The sequence below is a fragment of the Sparus aurata genome, chromosome 24 (assembly GCF_900880675.1).
Source record: "Sparus aurata chromosome 24, fSpaAur1.1, whole genome shotgun sequence".
NCBI lineage: Eukaryota > Metazoa > Chordata > Actinopteri > Spariformes > Sparidae > Sparus > Sparus aurata.
In genome coordinates this window covers 3,552,157-3,570,426 of record NC_044210.1, presented here as the reverse complement: position 1 = coordinate 3,570,426, position 18,270 = coordinate 3,552,157, and the positions used below count along the sequence as shown (strand labels likewise).

The following is an 18,270-nucleotide window of genomic DNA, read 5'->3' as shown; positions in this document are numbered from 1 at the left end:
GAAGGTTCACACTCTGGTCCTGCTGAAGACCCAGATGGTCCACCCCTTGGAGGAACAGACAGCTTATTGGTAAGTTTGCATGATGAAATCTAGTTTAACCTATACAAGAGAAAATAAACATAAAGGATCATTCTGATGATTTTCTTTATTTTTCTTCTTTTCAACAAACAAATGTTTGGATCTAGGGCTGGGTGATTAATCGGTAAAATTAATTAATTCAAGTTTCTGGTTTAGGACGATTTAAAAAATAAAAATAAAATCAAATTTCTCTTTTAACTAGCTCTGCCACCGCTCCTTATGGGCTCCCATAGTTCATAGTAGGCTCCGCCCTCCCGCACTGACTTTCCACAGAGAAACCAACACAACAACATGGCAGCAAACGGAGCTGCAGAGTTTGTCTAAAGATTTTTAAAAAGACTGTTTCATTGCATTTAATAAACTTTCAGCACCACAGTCTGGTTCAGAATGAGTCCAGCTGACTTCTCTGCACTCAACAAAGGAGCACAGAAATAGAAATGAGTCATTTGTTACCAATACAGCTTATTTTGCTCTCAGATAACAGTAAAAACAAGACTTTATAGTTTATAGTTGTCATGCTGTTGTCCTGTGCTGCAAACCGACACTTGAAAAACAAACAATATTGAACTGTTTTGTAGGTTTTTGACAGATTGAATGAAACACACATGTAATGCCAGCACTCAGGACTTGTTACTCTGTCTTCAGTAATTCATCTCCTTATCCTCAGACTTGGATGCCTACAGTTAGTAAAGATAGCGGTGAGTAGCTTAAGCTAAGCTAACCGTATTTAACATGCATGTAGCTGCAGCTGAGTGTGAACACACCTGAATTCTTTCACATGTTTTCAGGACAACAGCATGACCAACTATAAAAGTTTTAAAGTCTTGTCTTCAAGTTATCTGAGAGCAAAATAAGCTGTATTGGTAACAAACGGCTCATTCTGTTTCCATGTGCCGGCACTGAATGCAGAGGAAGTCAGCTGGACTCATTTTGACCTGCGGTGCTTGAAATCTCAGCGATTGATGATAAACAGCCCTTTTTTTAATTTGAGCTCCACTGATATCTGATCACAGTGACACAAACATTAAATCTGCATTAACTGATGTTTTGTTCCTTATGGTGAAACAAGCAGAAACAGAATGTCAGAAATTTCAGCTTGTAACTCCTTTCCACACAAGAACCCAGTTATCGTGGGTTCCAGTATGCCGTCCTTAAAAATAAGAGTCTTTACTAATAAAAATAAATAATAATAATATGAGGTTCACACCAAGAATATAGCCTTTTAAGAAATGAAAAATATACAAACATGAAAACAATAAACTGTCAACAGTATTGGACTTATTAATGGTCATTATATGTAATGTTATTACACTTGTCAAGTGCTTAAATAACAGAATGGTGAGTTACATTAGAAACCTGAGAATCAAGTGACAAGTCATTTTTTTATCATGCCTGCTGTGTCATGCTTATGTCCTTATGTTATTTTGCCTTGTCTAATGTAAATTTGTCATGACTATAACATGCTAAACAACATCAACCTTTAATTGAAAGTGATGTAAGGGACAATTTATGACAATAGCTAATGGTTAATGTCACGTTGTCATAATAAAGTCATTCCAGGTAATGTCAACTTTAAAGGGAAAGTGACATAATTGAGCGAATGACACGTATAACAATCATTAATATTTATTAATGTTAATGACATTGATGACAGTGTCATTGTTATTCTTAAGAGCCCAAATTTAAATTAAGTGTTACCATTGATGTTTCTTGCAAATAATGTAGTTATAAGCGTCTTGTACATTTCATTTCCAGATGACCAAAGTGTACCGGGAATCCAACCCCCACGTGTCTGATGGATCAGAATCCTCTATGAGCACCATTGAAATCAGTGATGATGAATATATTCCGCCAAAAAACTCTCCATGTGGAAGCAGTTCAGAGGGCTCTTACGATCTCACAAGAAATGTTCCAGTGGTAAAACTGAAAAAACAGAAGACGTCGCAGAAGACTTCTCCAAGAAAGACATGGCCTGGTACTTCTTCAGGTAAAGACAGGAGAGCAGAAAGTCAAAACACTGATGACACAAAGATGGGAAAGGTGAAGAAACGAAAGACACAGAGGACCTCTAAAAGGAAGACAGTCTTCAGTATTTCTTCAGATGAAGACAATAGGGGAGCAGAAAGTGAAAACTGTGATTACACAAAGATGGGAAATGTGGCAGTATTGAAGCTGCTAAAAAGAAAGATGTTCCAGAATTTACAACAAACCCCAATATTGTCTGTACTGTCCTGTACACTGCTATAAAATGGCGAGACACTTGCTACAAAAACACTGCCATGAAACCGCTGTGAAACAAGCAGCCTGTTTTCCTTTGAAGTCAAAGGAAAGAAAATTACATTTTGATTTAATTCGAAACAAGGGAAACCGCGCACATAACAATGAGGTACTAAAACTGGTAGAGGAACACTGATTCCAAGGCGGCGAGCTGCAAAAGCATTGAAAGCAAATGACTATACGTATTGCATTAACTGTGAGGCTTTGCTAAAAAGAAATGGATTATTGAGTCACATGTCAAGGTGCAAGCTTTCAAGAAAATGCAGAGAACCAAAGCCAGGGTAAAAGTTGGATCTAGGCACTTCCGCACACACAAATATATATATGTTTCTGAGTACATGTCTATCTTCATGTCAGATTTGGTTTCGTTGTCCCTGCTTTTCAGAGGGAAGTAGTGGTGGAAGCTGTGGACAGTGATCTCTCACAGACAGAGGCAGACTCATCGTTCTGCTCTTCGTCACCAGGTGGGTTACATGTTTAACTGTTTCAACTTTCAACACAATAGGCATTGCTTATCGTGGAGGCTGAGTGGCCATTGAGACCAGATGCCAATTAACTAACTTGTTGTCTTTTTTTGTAAAAGGATCCTCAAGATCTAAAAGAAGACAGTCAAACCCCAGACGAGTTTTGTGATGACTCTGCACCTATAGTTAGCCCCACAGACCAGTGATGGCCAGAAACAGGTATTTTTACACACTACATGCACTATATTATTAGCCTAAGTGTGCCTGCAGAACAGGCAGCCATATTAATTTCTCAGACATTTGCTCTACTATTATTATTATAATAATATTATTATTATTAATTATCCAGCAATATCTACTCTATATATTATATTATTATTATTACAAAATATCGCATCTTCTTTTATTCATTAGTGTAACTAAGTATGCCAGACGCTAATGCACCAATAAAAACTGTGATTTGCGCACTGAAAATAATAAATAATGGCTATACAAGCTCACATATATTGCATCGTGAGGCGTTCTGGGCTTGTAAATATCTTATTGTCGGTGCATGACACCTTCACAGTCTGCAGTGGTGGCTACACAATTAAACACTCAGTGAACGTTTCTCCCTTAGCAACTAATGAAAATACACTCTTAGAGTCCGTTTGGTTTCATTTGTAAACCGACAGTGTTTTTTGATGCCAGCACGTGTCGCAGGTATTGCTAAATGGACGCTGGAAGAGAAGAGTGGATTACCGGTCGTTAGTTACCTGCTTGTAAAAAAAATGATGGGATTAAAAGAATAATGGTTCAAGTGTTGTAATATTCTAACCAAATGTACACCAACTGCTTTGAATTGAATAAACACAATACTGTACTGGAATTAGTTGTCAACCAGAATCTGTAGGTGGAGTCAGTCACCTGGACTCTACCTCAGCTAACTAAACTGGTAGACAAATAGGTTTCTCCCATTATAAATTGGTTATTAATCTTATTAATTCTACAGGTTTGAGGTACTTTGATCAGGTTTTAGTTACGTTTGGTCATTACACGTGCCTGACTGTAGTGGACTGGACTCCATTCTTAGCAACTACCAAATGTGTGGTGCAGCAGTTCAGTTCTGGTGCTGAGTGCTGAAAGCTTGCTTTTTCAAGAGTGATTTTAAATTTGGTTTATTTTCTTAGTGTTTGAATAAATTAAGATGCCAAAATTCAGCTCTTATTTATAATAACCGAAGTTCATGCAAACACTGAAAAATAACATGTACGAGACACATGCTGTGGGGAAAGAGATAATCGATCCCACAGCATTCTGCACTCAGGGGTCAAAAACTGTGCCACACATTGGTAGTTGGTAAGTATGGAGTCAAGTCTGCTACGTACAGACACCTGTAAGAGTGACAACACACGACACTTGACCACAACACATAACTCGATCAAAGAACCAGAGACTGGTAAAATGAGTAAAGTGCTTCTATCATGTCATTCCTTCAAGATTTGCTGCTCCATGCAGCAGCTCTGCCAAACATTCTAGAGACTCTAGTAAACTGAAGTAGAGCCCAGTTGACTGGCTCCACCCACATTTGATTGACAGCCCAATTTGCATACGGTATCAGGTGATTAGGTTTTGTTTGGTTGTAGTACAGTGGCTGATTTGTAATAGGTGACAATAGAGTGATTGGAGTATTTGCTGAATGTGATAATACACCATGCGCCGTATTGCTATCACCATTTTTCACATTTTTTCCCATATTTGGCTTGCCTAGTATTCTGTAATGACAACCTACGTGTTTTTTTATTTTATTAACTATGTATTCTTCTGATAGGACCCCCAAGATCCAAAAGAGGACAGCAGACCTCTGCTGAGCCTGGCAGTGTTGAGCCTGCTGCCACAGGTATCAGCCTGTCCATTACATGTTTTACACAGAACAGCTAAACAGACACTGTTAAAACAGCTCTGATTGGCAGCTTTCTCACCTCATATGATGCTTTTCTTCAAGTATCACTTTTGTTATCTGAGAAAGACAGTGTGTGTGTGTACATGGCCCAACAAGTTAAAACATTTACTGATTTTTCTTTTTTAGTAATTTTAAGAAATGTAAGGATTAATGATGTAGAGTCCTTCCCTCCTAATTAAGTGATAGTGTAATGATGAATATCTCTCCTTTCTCCCTGAGAGACTGGGGTTTGCTTCCTGGTCTAACCTCCTTTAGTAGCACTATCGTACCTCCAGAAGTGTTTGTCATTTTGGATAAAAGCAACTGCCAAATGAATGAAATTGTATAAAAAATACACTGTACTGTTAAAATGATTAGATTTTGCTTTTAGGTCTTGCTATAGATGGCTGTCATTCAGACAGCAAAGGTGTGTTGCCATTTAGCTGTCTTTTGGCTGTCATTGTATTAATATACTTATTATTCATCATTTTGACAGGATCCTCAAGATCTAAGGAAAGACAGCGACCTGAGTCTGACAGTGGAGACCCTGAAACAGGTATTTCTAAATGCAGTGGAATATGTACACATTGGTTTAACCTAATTTATGTGAAAAATATTTGCAGTACTTGTAAAAATTGTTGGCTTTAATTTATAAATATGTACTTAGTGTGATGATACACCACATGTCTTTATACTGGAGGAAAATAAATATACAAATAACTGTTACAAAGCAGCTAATAAGTAAATTGTGTCCTGTTAGCTGTCAATTATTTTGTTGATATACTCATAATTCATTATTTTAACAGGACCCTCAACACCGAAGAGAAAACAGGAAACTGTTAAACAGTGGAGACCCTAAAACAGGTAAATCACATTGTATAATGTGGTACCGATCTAATATTTTACCTTATGTTTATGGCTGTATTGGTCTTTTATTCTTTATTACAACTGAGTTTAATCTATTACTCATCTGTGTAATGAGGACTTATGCTTTCTAGCCTGATCGAAATAGTCTCGATGACTGACACCATTTAGACACAGAGTAGAGAGTCTCAGTGAGAGGTGTTGTCTCTCACTGAGACTCTCTAAAACCTGACTAGCTGCAGGTAACATCAGGTTTTAGAGTCTCAGTAAGAGATAACACCTCTGTACTCACAGCAGGAGACAACCTGGTTACTAAAGTGTTGTCTAAAGATATTCAGTAGTTGTGCTTGTGCTATTTGTTTTCTGTTGTCAGTCACTAAGTGTAGACAGCTTGACGCTAGATTTTAATCTTTACGATCCCCAGGTTATTCCTACAATGTTAAATATAAATCAGGTCAATCAATACAACTGATGCTGTCAAAAAGTTAAGTGATTACTTAAGTTACTTAAGTGATTAAGTAACCATACTGTTAAGAAAAAATAAATTAAAAAAAGGCTTTGACTTGGTGTCAGACTATCATCTTTCAGGACAATGCTTGATGAAATTACACATTTGATCAAATTAAATAGACTGATTGGTCACTGAATAATTTTTTACATTGCTATACACCACTGATTGTCTTTTTCATTTTTGTGTCTGTTTTAGAAAATGCAAAGAGGAGGAGTTGGTCATTATCGAGGACATTAATGGCCTTCATGTACTCTGGTAAAGTACCTGAAAGTGGGAGTGTATTGCCTGTATTAAGGCATCACCGGAAGCACTTAAACAAAAGAAGCTGGATGACGTAAAGTTCTATGTTAAAAATCATATCACACTGCCATTCACGCGGTAAAGTGCAAGAAGAATTTACTGAATGTGTATTGACACGTGATGCTATTTGCACTAGTTCTTAAGTGTTCTTAAAATTGTATGTTTTTGCTTTATAATAATGTAGTTGGCTTGGATGTTCTTTCTGTGGAAAAGATATTGGTTGCTCTCATAGAATCTGGTTAAGTACCAGGACGTCGGACTGTGTTACCTGCATTAAAGGGCCTGTTATGCTTTTCACGATTTCATGCTCTGCTAACATATGGTGTTTTCCCATTGTTTGGGTGTAGTCACACCAAGCCGTGACTTAAGTCAAGTTGGTATGCTGAGTGTTTTTACATTACACCGCACGGTTCAGTAAAATAAGTTGTTCATCTGTTGGAGGCGTGCTGGTTGTCCACAGCTCTTATCAGACATTACTGTGGCAGTTTCTGTTTTGAATAATTCCCTCCCTTTTTGTAACTGATCCAATGAACATAGAGTGCCACATATCTCTATATCATGTTATGGCGACAGATTTCCAGTGTAGATTTTAATGGCGGTTAAAGTACCAGGAAAGTCAGACTGTGTTGTCTGTATTAAGTATTCACCAGGAGCACTTAAAGAAGCTGGTTAGAGGTAAAGTTCTATGTTAAAAATTATATCATTGCCATTCACTATGAAACTGGAAGATACATGTGAATAAATGTATTGTTCTTTGCACTTGTGCCTGGGGATGAATGTTTTACTGCAACTAACAATTACTTTCATTATTGATCAGTTGATTATCTTCTCATTTAATTGATTAGTTGTTTGGTTCAGAAAATAACTTAAAATGTTTTGTTTTGTCCACAACCCAAAGAAAGAGGACTGAAGAAACCAGAAAATGTCCTTTCTGGTTTCACATTTAAGAAGCTGGACTTTTTTCTCAAACTTATAAATCGATTATCAAGATAGATGCCGATTAATTTGATAGTTGACAATTAATCGATGAATCATTGCAAGTATAAAAAAATGCAAAAGGGATACAAAATTAAAGTTTTGTGAAAATAAGACCTTTGTCACGCCCTTTTGTACAGTAGGTCGAGGTTTTCCCACAAGATGTATTTTGGAAGCAAACGTTGAATCTGATCATTAGATTCAGTAGAAAGTCATAACATTTTGTCTCCTCTTTTGTAAGGCAGTTCTGCTGTTTGTCATACCTGTTGGAGATCATTTGACAAACCAGTATTACATTTTTTTTGTTTTATTTGCGACATGTATATGTGTGAAATCTGCTTGCTCAACTTTTGTCTGTTGAAAGAATCTTGAATGTGGATGGTAGTGTGTTGTGTCAATGAATTGTATGGTGTTAAAGGCAACAGTGTGCTAGGGTGATAACATCTTTAATGTTTAACCAATATGACCAGGTCAAGCAAGCCTCTTACAGACGACAGGTAATTTATCCATCATGTTTATAAACTGTTTCATCATGTGTTTGCCCAACAATTATATTTTAGAATCAGAATCTGGTCTATATTTGAAGAAAAATCTGGCATCTTACAGTCTGGATCATTAGATCCAATGTTTATTTAATCTAATATTGAGGTTTTTAATCCAACAGTAGTTAGATTAAATGCCTGTCATCAATTGTGCTGCACCTAACAGTGGAGTTGATTGTTTGCCAATACACACAACATGACTGGTCCCCAGCAGGGGCAAAAGTCAGGTTTAAAATTTTTGAGGGAGTTTTCAATGTTTCAAGTGACTTTCATGTTAAGAAAAAAATTATAATGATTTTAGCAGTTAAAATCATGTCTCTAGACCCCTCAGAAAGGGTGGATCCCACCAGGCTGCTCCCAGTCATTCTCACTCCCAGGGTCTCACGGTGTAGCAAAAACGGGTATGTGTGTGTGTGTGTGAGAGACTGTGTGTGTGTGTGTGTGTGAGAGACTGTGTGTGTGTGTGTGTGTGTGTGAGAGACTGTGTGTGTGTGTGTGTGAGAGACTGTGTGTGTGTGTGTGTGTGTGTGTGTGTGTGTGTGTGTGTGTGTGTGTGTGTGAGAGACTGTGTGTGTGTGTGTGTGTGAGAGACTGTGTGTGTGTGTGTGTGTGTGTGTCCTTGTCCGTCCTGACGTCTGGTTGCTTGGTGACGTCTGTATACAGGTCCAATCTGACCCGTCTGTGGTTCTGATTGTGTCCTGGTTGTTGTGTCGTCTGAGGATCAACATGAACTCTGCGTCTCGTTCTTCCTGTCAGACGAGACAAACACTAACAGACAGCCAATCACAGGGCTGCACACTCTGTTGTTTCTTCTAAATGTATCTTCAGACATTCACACCTTTCTCCTGCTCCAGACCAACAGCAGCTGAGGCTCATGGGTAATGTAGCATTAAGTTAGGGTGAAGAACTCCATTAAAGAAACGTGAAAAGTAGAATCGATTATATCGATTATCCCTAAGAAGATAAGGATCAATTAGACTGTGCACATTACAGGCCAGTAAGTGGCTTAATCTGTACTATAAACTGTTCACCTCAATTATTGCAAAAATGCTTGAGAAAATTTTAGCTAAAATAATCAGTTTGGATCAAACAGGATTTGTTCTATCACGTCAAACTCACAACAATATCAGAAGATCTCTACAAATAATCAGATATATAAATCAAAATAAAATACAGGCTATGTTGGTTAGTCTAGACGTGGAAAAGGGTTCAATTCGGGCAGATGGAAGTTTCTGCTCAGTGTTATGGAGAAACTTATACTGTTTTAAAGTATATTTTTGGGGCTTTAAATGGCTTTATTGTAGGTACAGCAGAAGATAAAACAGGTTGAGAGAGAGGAGGAGTGACACGCAGCAAAGGGCCCCAGGCCGGGACTCAAACTCAGGGCTGCTGCAGCAGGACACAGCCTCTGTACATGGGACGCTGCTCTACCCACTGAGCTAAACGGCACCCCTAGAAATTTGGTGTTAACCAAGTGATTATTAAGACACTAGAAGTCCTATATAATAAACCATCAGCTAGGTTAACAGTCAACGGGGAGCTCACAGACTCCTTTCTGCTGGAGAGATCCACAAAACAGGGCTGTCCCATAACTCTTATTTTTATAGAGCCTCTGGCATAATGGATCAGACAGAACAGAGAGATCAGGTATAAAATGGCAGCAGGTAAACAGAAGCTGGCCCTGTTTACTCATTAGTCTCTACCAGTGTTGATGTCTGGATGTCAGGAAAACTCAGGTCCTTAGTGTTTACTATGACCCCCTCAATCTCTCCGCTCTAGATCCCATCTGAATTGGGATAAAAATTCAGTATATCTGGGAAACCTTCTACCTTTATACTTATCTACACTGAAAGAAGTGAACTGCAGCCCCCTCAAAAAGAAATTATAGCCCATATGAACAGATGGAACATAATCCCTTACCTAAATATTAGTCATTAAATCCTCTCCAAATTTATATGGGTGGGGGAAAAGCCAAGAATAAAATACAAAACTCTACAATTACAAAGGAAAAAGGTGGACTGGCTGAGAAATTACTATAAAGCAGCTCAATTCGGCTACTAGTCAGATGGTGTTACTAAATTATGGATCAAGATGGAAAAGAAATCGAGATGTCTATGGGGACGGGGCCAGTTAATACTTTGGTTGGTGAGCCCTTATCAACTAATCACCTCTCAGACCCTAATAATCTCCCTAAAAACATGGAATGAAATAATTAAAAGGTATCAATTGAGGAAAAAGACTGACATGTTTAAATGGTTCGCCTATGATCAATATTCATACCCAATAATTATGATACAAGGTTTAAAAATTGGATAGGGGATGGACGTACTGTACACTCCTGGTTCAGGATATTGTTCTGAGCTTCCAGGACCTAAAGGATAATTTTGGTCTACAAACTCAAGATCACTGTCGATATTTACAAATCAGAGACTTTGTAAACAAAAAATTCCCAGTGGATGCTACCTCAATAGATGCTACCTCAATAGATGCTACCTCAGCAGATGCTACTTAAACGGATGCTACCTCAGCGGATGCTACCTCAACGGATGCTACTTCAACAGATGCTACCTCAACGGATGCTACCTCAACAGATGCTACCTCAGCGGATGCTACTTCAACGGATGCTACCTCAACGGATGCTACCTCAGCAGATGCTACCTCAACGGATGCTACCTCAGCAGATGCTACCGAAAACAGATGCTACCTCAGCGGACGCTACCTCAGCAGATGCTACCTCAACAGATGCTACCTCAACAGATGGTACCTCAACAGATGCGACCTCAGCAGATGCTACTTAAAACGGATGCTACCTCAACGGATGCTACCTCTAACGGATGTGCTACTTCAACGGATGCTACCTCAACGGATGCTACCTCAGCAGATGCTACCTCAGCAGATGCTTCCTCAACGGATGCTACCTCAGCGGATGCTACTTCAATAGATGCTACCTCAACGGATGCTACCTCAGCGAATGCTACCTCAGCAGATGCTACCTCAACGGATGCTACCTCAACAGATGGTACCTCAACAGATGCTACCTCAGCAGATGCTACTTCAACAGATGCTACCTCAACAGATGCTACCTCAGCAGATGCTACTTCAACAGATGCTACCTCAACGGATTGCTACCTCAACAGATGCTACCTCAGCGGATGCTACTTCAACGGATGCTACCTCAACGGATGCTACCTCAGCAGATGCTACCTCAGCGGATGCTACTTCAAGGATGCTACCTCAACGGATGCTACCTCAACGGATGCTACCTCAGCAGATGCTACCTCAACAGATGCTACCTCAGCGGACGCTACCTCAGCAGATGCTACCTCAACAGATGCTACCTCAGCGGACGCTACCTCAACAGATGCTACCTTAACGGATGCTACCTCAAAGATCTTGAGAAGACAAGAATGCTTCCTTCCACAAAATAAGCAGAGGGAGGCCACGCAGCATCACAGGAAGAGTGGGATAGGACCTGCAAACAGCAAATGGACAAGGATGAGCTCCGCCTCCAGGAGGGAATTCAGTTGGAAGAATGTAACTCAATTCTTCAGCACTCCGGCGCAAAAGACTAACTATTCAAATCAGACTGCATGCTGGAGGTCCTATGGAAACACATTAGCAAACCACTATCATATCTTTGGGCCTGTCCCTCTGTGGCTCCATTTTGGAAAGACGTCCACGGGGGTCTGGAAGCTGTTTTTAAAAAGAAATGTAGTTAAACTTTATAATCATGTATTTGGGTGATCTGAATGGTCAAACGGCCTTGCCCCTCGAATGACGAAATTCCAACCCTGCTGTCAGGACACTCCCAATTATATAAGGGACGCTCCCATTGTCAGGACCGGGGACCAGAACTCAATTGCAGACTAGAGTTGGACGTTAGAAACACAAGAGAATTTATTGAGAATTGGCACAAAACAAGTTGAGGTTGGCGTGACAGGTGTTTTCGTGGCATCAGCGAGTGGAGGTAGCGTTCAGGCTCCATGGCTTCGAGGTCGGCTGTGCAGGCAGGCAGACTGGGTCCAGGCTCAGGCTTGGTGGTCTGAGGTGAGACAGGGAAAACTGGATTTAGCAAGGCAATAACACGAGTGTTAGTTCAAAGTTGGCTGGCGTTTTCTCACAAGAACTGATTCAACAATCCGATGGGGTCTGGAAGGTTGGTCCAAGTATATGTAGGCGAGTTGATTGCAGGATGATGAGCTGCAGGTGTGTTGGCAGGATCCTCCGCGACCACACCCACCAGTGGCTTCCAGAGGAAAAGGAGGAAGAGAGCACAACACAGAGACAGACACCAAAAACAACACACCAAGCACACCAAAAGGGAACAAAGAAAGCAAAAACTTCATTCACACACACACTGAGCAGGGAGGCCCACATCATATGAGGACACTACCAACAATATAAGGACAACTCCCTCATTTATAAGGACACTCCTACATCATATATGGACACTTCCACTATAGCAAGGACATTCCTTGTGTTGATAGTAGTGGATGAACTGCATTACCAACAAGGCCCTATAAGTACTCACGTGTTTGTGGCGTCAGGGGGTCCAAAATGTCTACCTGAAGTTGGTCAGTAATAAAGCTGCATGAAGCCTTTGCCGGGGTTGTACATTGAGAGCAACAAACATAACAATTCCCACATTATATAAGGACACTCCCACATCATGTAAGGACACTCCCACATTATATTGCTATATATTGCTCTAATCTACAAATCTATTTTCAGTTTAAAGCTCCAACCAGGATATTAAATTTTACTTCATTTGAGTCTCTGGTTTTACAACCATCTTCATCAGGTAGTAACGGCCTCGTCCAGGGAAAAGGCCCAGTGCTGATCTACAGATTCTTACTCCCAGTTCCTAGAAAATTTGGTGAATTTATTGCAGAGCTTGTGACTCGCTCAGATAAGATCCTAATTGTAATCCTTATCACATTTAACATAGTGATCAAACCAGGTCTAGAAGTCCTTTGATTAACTAGTTGGTGTTAGCAAGTGTGTATTGGCAGGGGGACAGGAGACAGACAGGAATCACCATTTTAGGTCTGGAGGTCAAAGGGCTCCTCCCCAACATCACTCCAAATGTGTATTTTCTTTCTCATTATCGTGATAGTGTACTTAATTATAAGCATGCTCTAATACTGCTAGAACAGCATATATCTCTGGCCTAATAACAATAATAAACACAATCCTAGATTTCTTTTATACCGCGGCTAAACTTACTCAAAAACCAGTCGGTGAGCAGTGCACCCTTCAATGCAAATGATTTCTGAGATTTATTTGCAATAAAATTGATGAGATCAGATTTAAAATTAACTCTTCATCTCTGGCTTCCTCGTCAAAGTTTATTACAGTACATCCTTCTGCTGATTCTCAGTTAGTCTCAGCTCTAAACTCTTAACACTCCATTGAGATACCAACTACTTGTGCCCTGGACCCCCTTCCAGCAAAACTGTTTAAAGGGATATTCCGGTGTAAGTTTAATCCATGGTCTAACACACCGTGAAACTGTGTTAGACTCCCTCTCGAGAGATCAAGTTTGCAGACTGCTAGCTAACGTAGTTTTAGCATCCTCAGAAACGACCGCACGTCAACAATACATTGCAGTAAATGGGTCCAAATATAAAATCGCCATCAAAAAGCCACAAATAATGCTCAGAACAGCAACAAACTTCAGCAACATTAGAAACAGGGTCCCAGCACATATTTTGAGGCATCAAACATTTGATATAGTTGCCGTATTTGTTGAATAGATAAACAAAACTCACCACCCGAGAAGCCTTCCTGTTGTAAGGAAGCCCTGTGAGTCAATTACCGAGTGCAGTAGAGTCCCGCAGTAATGATCATCATTGAGCTGCGGAACTCTACTGCACTCGGTAATCCACTCACAGGGTACCTAAGGGTTGTAACACCTGTTATTTAACAGAGCTGAATAGAGTTTACTGACAGAGGAGACAGATTGTGGTTGACAGAGGGAGACAGCTAGCTTGAAAAAATAATAATTTCCGCGAGGAAAACATCGGCTGACATTTAAATTTAAATTGCCATTGGAAATAAAAAATTGAAGAAATCTGGATTTATTGCTCATTATAGAGGGGCAGGGGCTCGGAGGAAGTCCTGCAGCAGCTGGCCGAGGAGCTGAGGGCAGAATACATGGAGGGGAAGCGGCACAAGGTGGGCAGCAGCGGAAGCAACCACCGCAGCAGCAGCAGACACAGAACCGGAGGCAGTGCCGGTCCGAAGAGCTGCAAACAGAACCAAACGTCAGCATCTCCCCCGCTAGCGGTACGGTCTCCACAGTTAGCTTCAGCTTCGTCAGCATCTGCACCTGCTGCCTAGTGACCGCAGTTCTTCCTCCTCATGTTCTCGCTGCTTTGTGGACCAACTCAACTCTGACCGATTGGGGGGGTGATGGGGTCATGTAATCGTGATTTATTATTGTTGTTATTTTTTAAAATTAATATTCATAAATGATTAATGTATGGTTCTTTTAACAATTTCCAATGAATAATATAAAAATGTACGTGAAAGATTTTTAAAGCTTGTATCATGAGGTGCCCCCCCACTGGTTGTCAATGGTTGGGTGCCCTGGGAACTTCCCCAATCCAGTCTATGGATAATCTGGCCTTGCTCCTCAACGGGAAACCTCCCCTTTGGGAGCCATTTAAAGCCTTTCTGCGTGGCCACTACCCGTGTATGAAGTTGGGGACAAAGCGGGCAGACTTTAGGCTCAACCAGACACAACGTCATATGTTGTTGCGTCAAGTAACTCAAATACAGACCACTTCAGGTTCCACGGGTACTGACCACAGACAAATCAATGGCACATTTGGTTGAGTTCTTTGGTAAATTATATACATCTGAGTGCAGCACCGGCCCTGGGGAAGCAGACGTTTTCTTATCAGGAAACTGAATCTACCTACATTGAAAAATACTTTGGATGTCTACTCTTTATAAACCATTGGAAGTTGAGGAAGTTTAGAAGCCATTAACTGCATGCAGTCTGGAAAACGAGACCGTCCAGCCCCGCCTTCCCCAGGCTGCTGTCATTACCTTCTCAAATGATATGCAAACCACGCTCTACTTGCCCCTCCCCTCAGGCCCCGCCCTCTCGACGCCAAAACAGTGACAGAAAGTTGAAACTGAAAATCAGTGACACTGAAAAAAAAACTGACATTGTAAAAAAAATCTGTCACTGAAAAAAAAGTGACATGGAGAAAAAATCTGAAGATTGTCATTGAAAAATACAAAAAAATCCCAATAAAATAAAATGATAAGATTTTGGATTTGAATTATTTGAATTACTTTCTTTTTTCAGTGCCAATACTTGTTTCAATGCCAATACAACTGTTTTCAATACAAATGTTTCTATGACAATGTTTCCTTTTTCAGTACTGGTTTTGTTTTCAATGCCAATTTTTTTTTTGGATGCCAAATTTTAAAGTCACCGTTCTGGCTCCATAGATGTCCATGCCCAACCCTCTCTACCATTACTGGGCTAGCAACATTCAGAAAGTTATCACACCTGTCCAAAGCAATCCTCTTTGGCACGCACCTGAATGGTGAAGACAGAAGCTCATGGTCTTCCTTTTCACTCTTTAGTTACTTCCCCACTACCTCTGGCAATTTGTACATCACACATTAATCCTGTCATTGCTCACACACTTAAAATTTGGTCAATATTTGCATCATTCGCTCAACTGTCAGGAAAATTAGAAAGATGGATAGAAAGATCCGACTTTATAGACCTATTGATAGATCTTGGCTAGCTTACGTAAGTTGAACAGCTAATTATAGCTTATTACTATATTATATTGATAGTAACAGCTAATCTAGTTCAACAGATCCTACCAACTTAAGAAAAAAAACAACACAAAGATAAAAACCTGTCAAAAAAAATATTTTATTAAAACCGTGATGTGTTTGGGATGTTTTCCTCTGATGTAAGTGAAATCAGTGAATGAGCTGCACTTCTGTACAGGTAACATCGTCACGTGAACAGGTAACATCGTCACGTGTACAGGTAACATCGTCACGTGAACAGGTAACATCGTCACGTGTACAGGTAACATCGTCACGTGTACAGGTAACATCGTCACGTGTACAGGTAACATCGTCACGTGTACAGGTAACATCGTCACGTGTACAGGTGACGGCGTCACGTGTACAGGTGACGGCGTCACGTGTACAGGTGACGGCGTCACGTGTACAGGTAACATCGTCACGTGAACAGGTAACATCGTCACGTGTACAGGTAACATCGTCACGTGTACAGGTAACATCGTCACGTGTACAGGTGACGGCGGCACATTCAGTCTGACTGCAGGTGTCCTGTTTGACCACGTGTCCGTCTTTATTGCAGGTTTTTAATCTTGTGGTCTTTGAGCTCCAGAAAAAACGTAATCCAACAACTTTGAGTGCTGATTTCCTCGTAAAGATGGAACTTTGATGCTCAAAGCAGGACAGCTGTGATTGGCTGAGACAGAGTGAGGGCGGTGCCTTTGATCACGTCTCTTCATGTTTACAGAAGTCGAAGTCCACAGCAACAAACAGGAAGTCATCATCTTCCTTTCTTCATCTTGGACACTTTCTCTTTCCTCTTCTTCACGTGTTTTGGTACTTTTTTTTTTCTTTTTTCTCGCTGAGCTTCTTTCGTCATCTTCTTCTTTTCCTGAAACAACAAAACAAAGTCTGTGTTAAGATAAGGTGTTCCTTTATTGATCCTCCTTGGGAGAAATTCACAGGTAACACAGCCGTACAAAGTGAAATAAGTAGCATAGAATGAAATAGCAATTTCAATAAAAATCTAACACTATTAGAATAAAAATAAACATACTATATACATTAACTCTCCTTGTGTATACATGATGTGTGCAATATATGATAAATGTGCAATAAATGTGACTGTGCGAATGTGCAGAGTTCTGAGATATCAAATAACCACAAGAACAAATAATCTTTCTTTGTGACAGTGAAGTGTACGGTTGAGTCGACGACCTCCGCTCTGATCTGTAAGCTTCATGGTCACTGCTCGTCACCGTCAGAAGTCAAGCGATATCTCTGCCCGAGTATCATTAGCTCCATGCTTACAGATTCATGTGCTTCCATAGCAAAATGTTAGGTAGAGAAAAAAGTGAAGTTACAGTCGGACAAGGTCTGTCAATCACAGAGTCTTCATGACACAGCTCTCTGTGAGATGTTTGAGTAACTACCACACGAGGATTACTGCTGCCTGTGAGGATTACTGCTGCCTGTGAGGATTACTGCTGTCTGTGAGGATTACTGCTGCCTGTGAGGATTACTGCTGCCTGTGAGGATTACTGCTGTCTGTGAGGATTACTGCTGCCTGTGAGGATTACTGCTGCCTGTGAGGATTACTGCTGCCTGTGATGATTACTGCTGCCTGTGAGGATTACTGCTGCCTGTGAGGATTACTGCTGCCTGTGAGGATTACTGCTGCCTGTGATGATTACTGCTGCCTGTGAGGATTACTGCTGCCTGTGAGGATTACTGCTGCCTGTGAGGATTACTGCTGCCTGTGAGGATTACTGCTGCCTGTGAGGATTACTGCTGTCTGTGAGGATTACTGCTGTCTGTGAGGATTACTGCTGCCTGTGAGGATTACTGCTGCCTGTGAGGATTACTGCTGCCTGTGAGGATACTGCTGCCTGTGAGGATTACTGCTGCCTGTGAGGATTACTGCTGCCTGTGAGGATTACTGCTGCCTGTGAGGATTACTGCTGCCTGTGAGGATTACTGCTGCCTGTGAGGATTACTGCTGCTGCTGTGAGGATTACTGCTGCCTGTGAGGATTACTGCTGCCTGTGAGGATTACTGCTGCCTGTGAGGATTACTGCTGTCTGTGAGTATTACTGCTGCCTGTGAGGATTACTGCTGTCTGTGAGGATTACTGCTGTCTGTGAGGATTACTGCTGCCTGTGAGGATTACTGCTGCCTGTGAGGATTACTGCTGTCTGTGAGGATTACTGCTGTCTGTGAGGATTACTGCTGTCTGTGAGGATTACTGCTGCCTGTGAGGATTACTGCTGCCTGTGAGGATTACTGCTGCCTGTGAGGATTACTGCTGTCTGTGAGGATTACTGCTGTCTGTGAGGATTACTGCTGTCTGTGAGGATTACTGCTGCCTGTGAGGATTACTGCTGCCACCCTCTGCTGGACGTTGACATGTTAATAATAATTATTAATGATTCAGATCAACTCCAATATTTACAAGCTCCTACTAAGTTTGATGAAAATGGGGAAAGTAGTTTTTGTGGCAAAGACAGACAGCAGACAATCAGACAGACAGACAGATAATCAGACAGACAGAATCAG

At 40.8% G+C, this 18,270-nt stretch overlaps 1 protein-coding gene and 1 long non-coding RNA gene across 2 annotated transcripts in view; one reads left to right on the top strand and one right to left on the bottom strand.

The window, feature by feature from the left end:
• The window catches only part of ptgfrnb (prostaglandin F2 receptor inhibitor b), a 191,085-nt gene that overhangs the window by 61,611 nt on the left and 111,204 nt on the right, over window positions 1–18,270 (bottom strand). The gene's annotated exons all lie outside the window — the stretch shown is intronic.
• On the top strand, window positions 15,856–16,514 carry LOC115577272 (uncharacterized). Its single transcript, XR_003983075.1, has 2 exons — window positions 15,856–16,105; window positions 16,232–16,514. It is a non-coding gene; the product is annotated as an uncharacterized LOC115577272 (long non-coding RNA).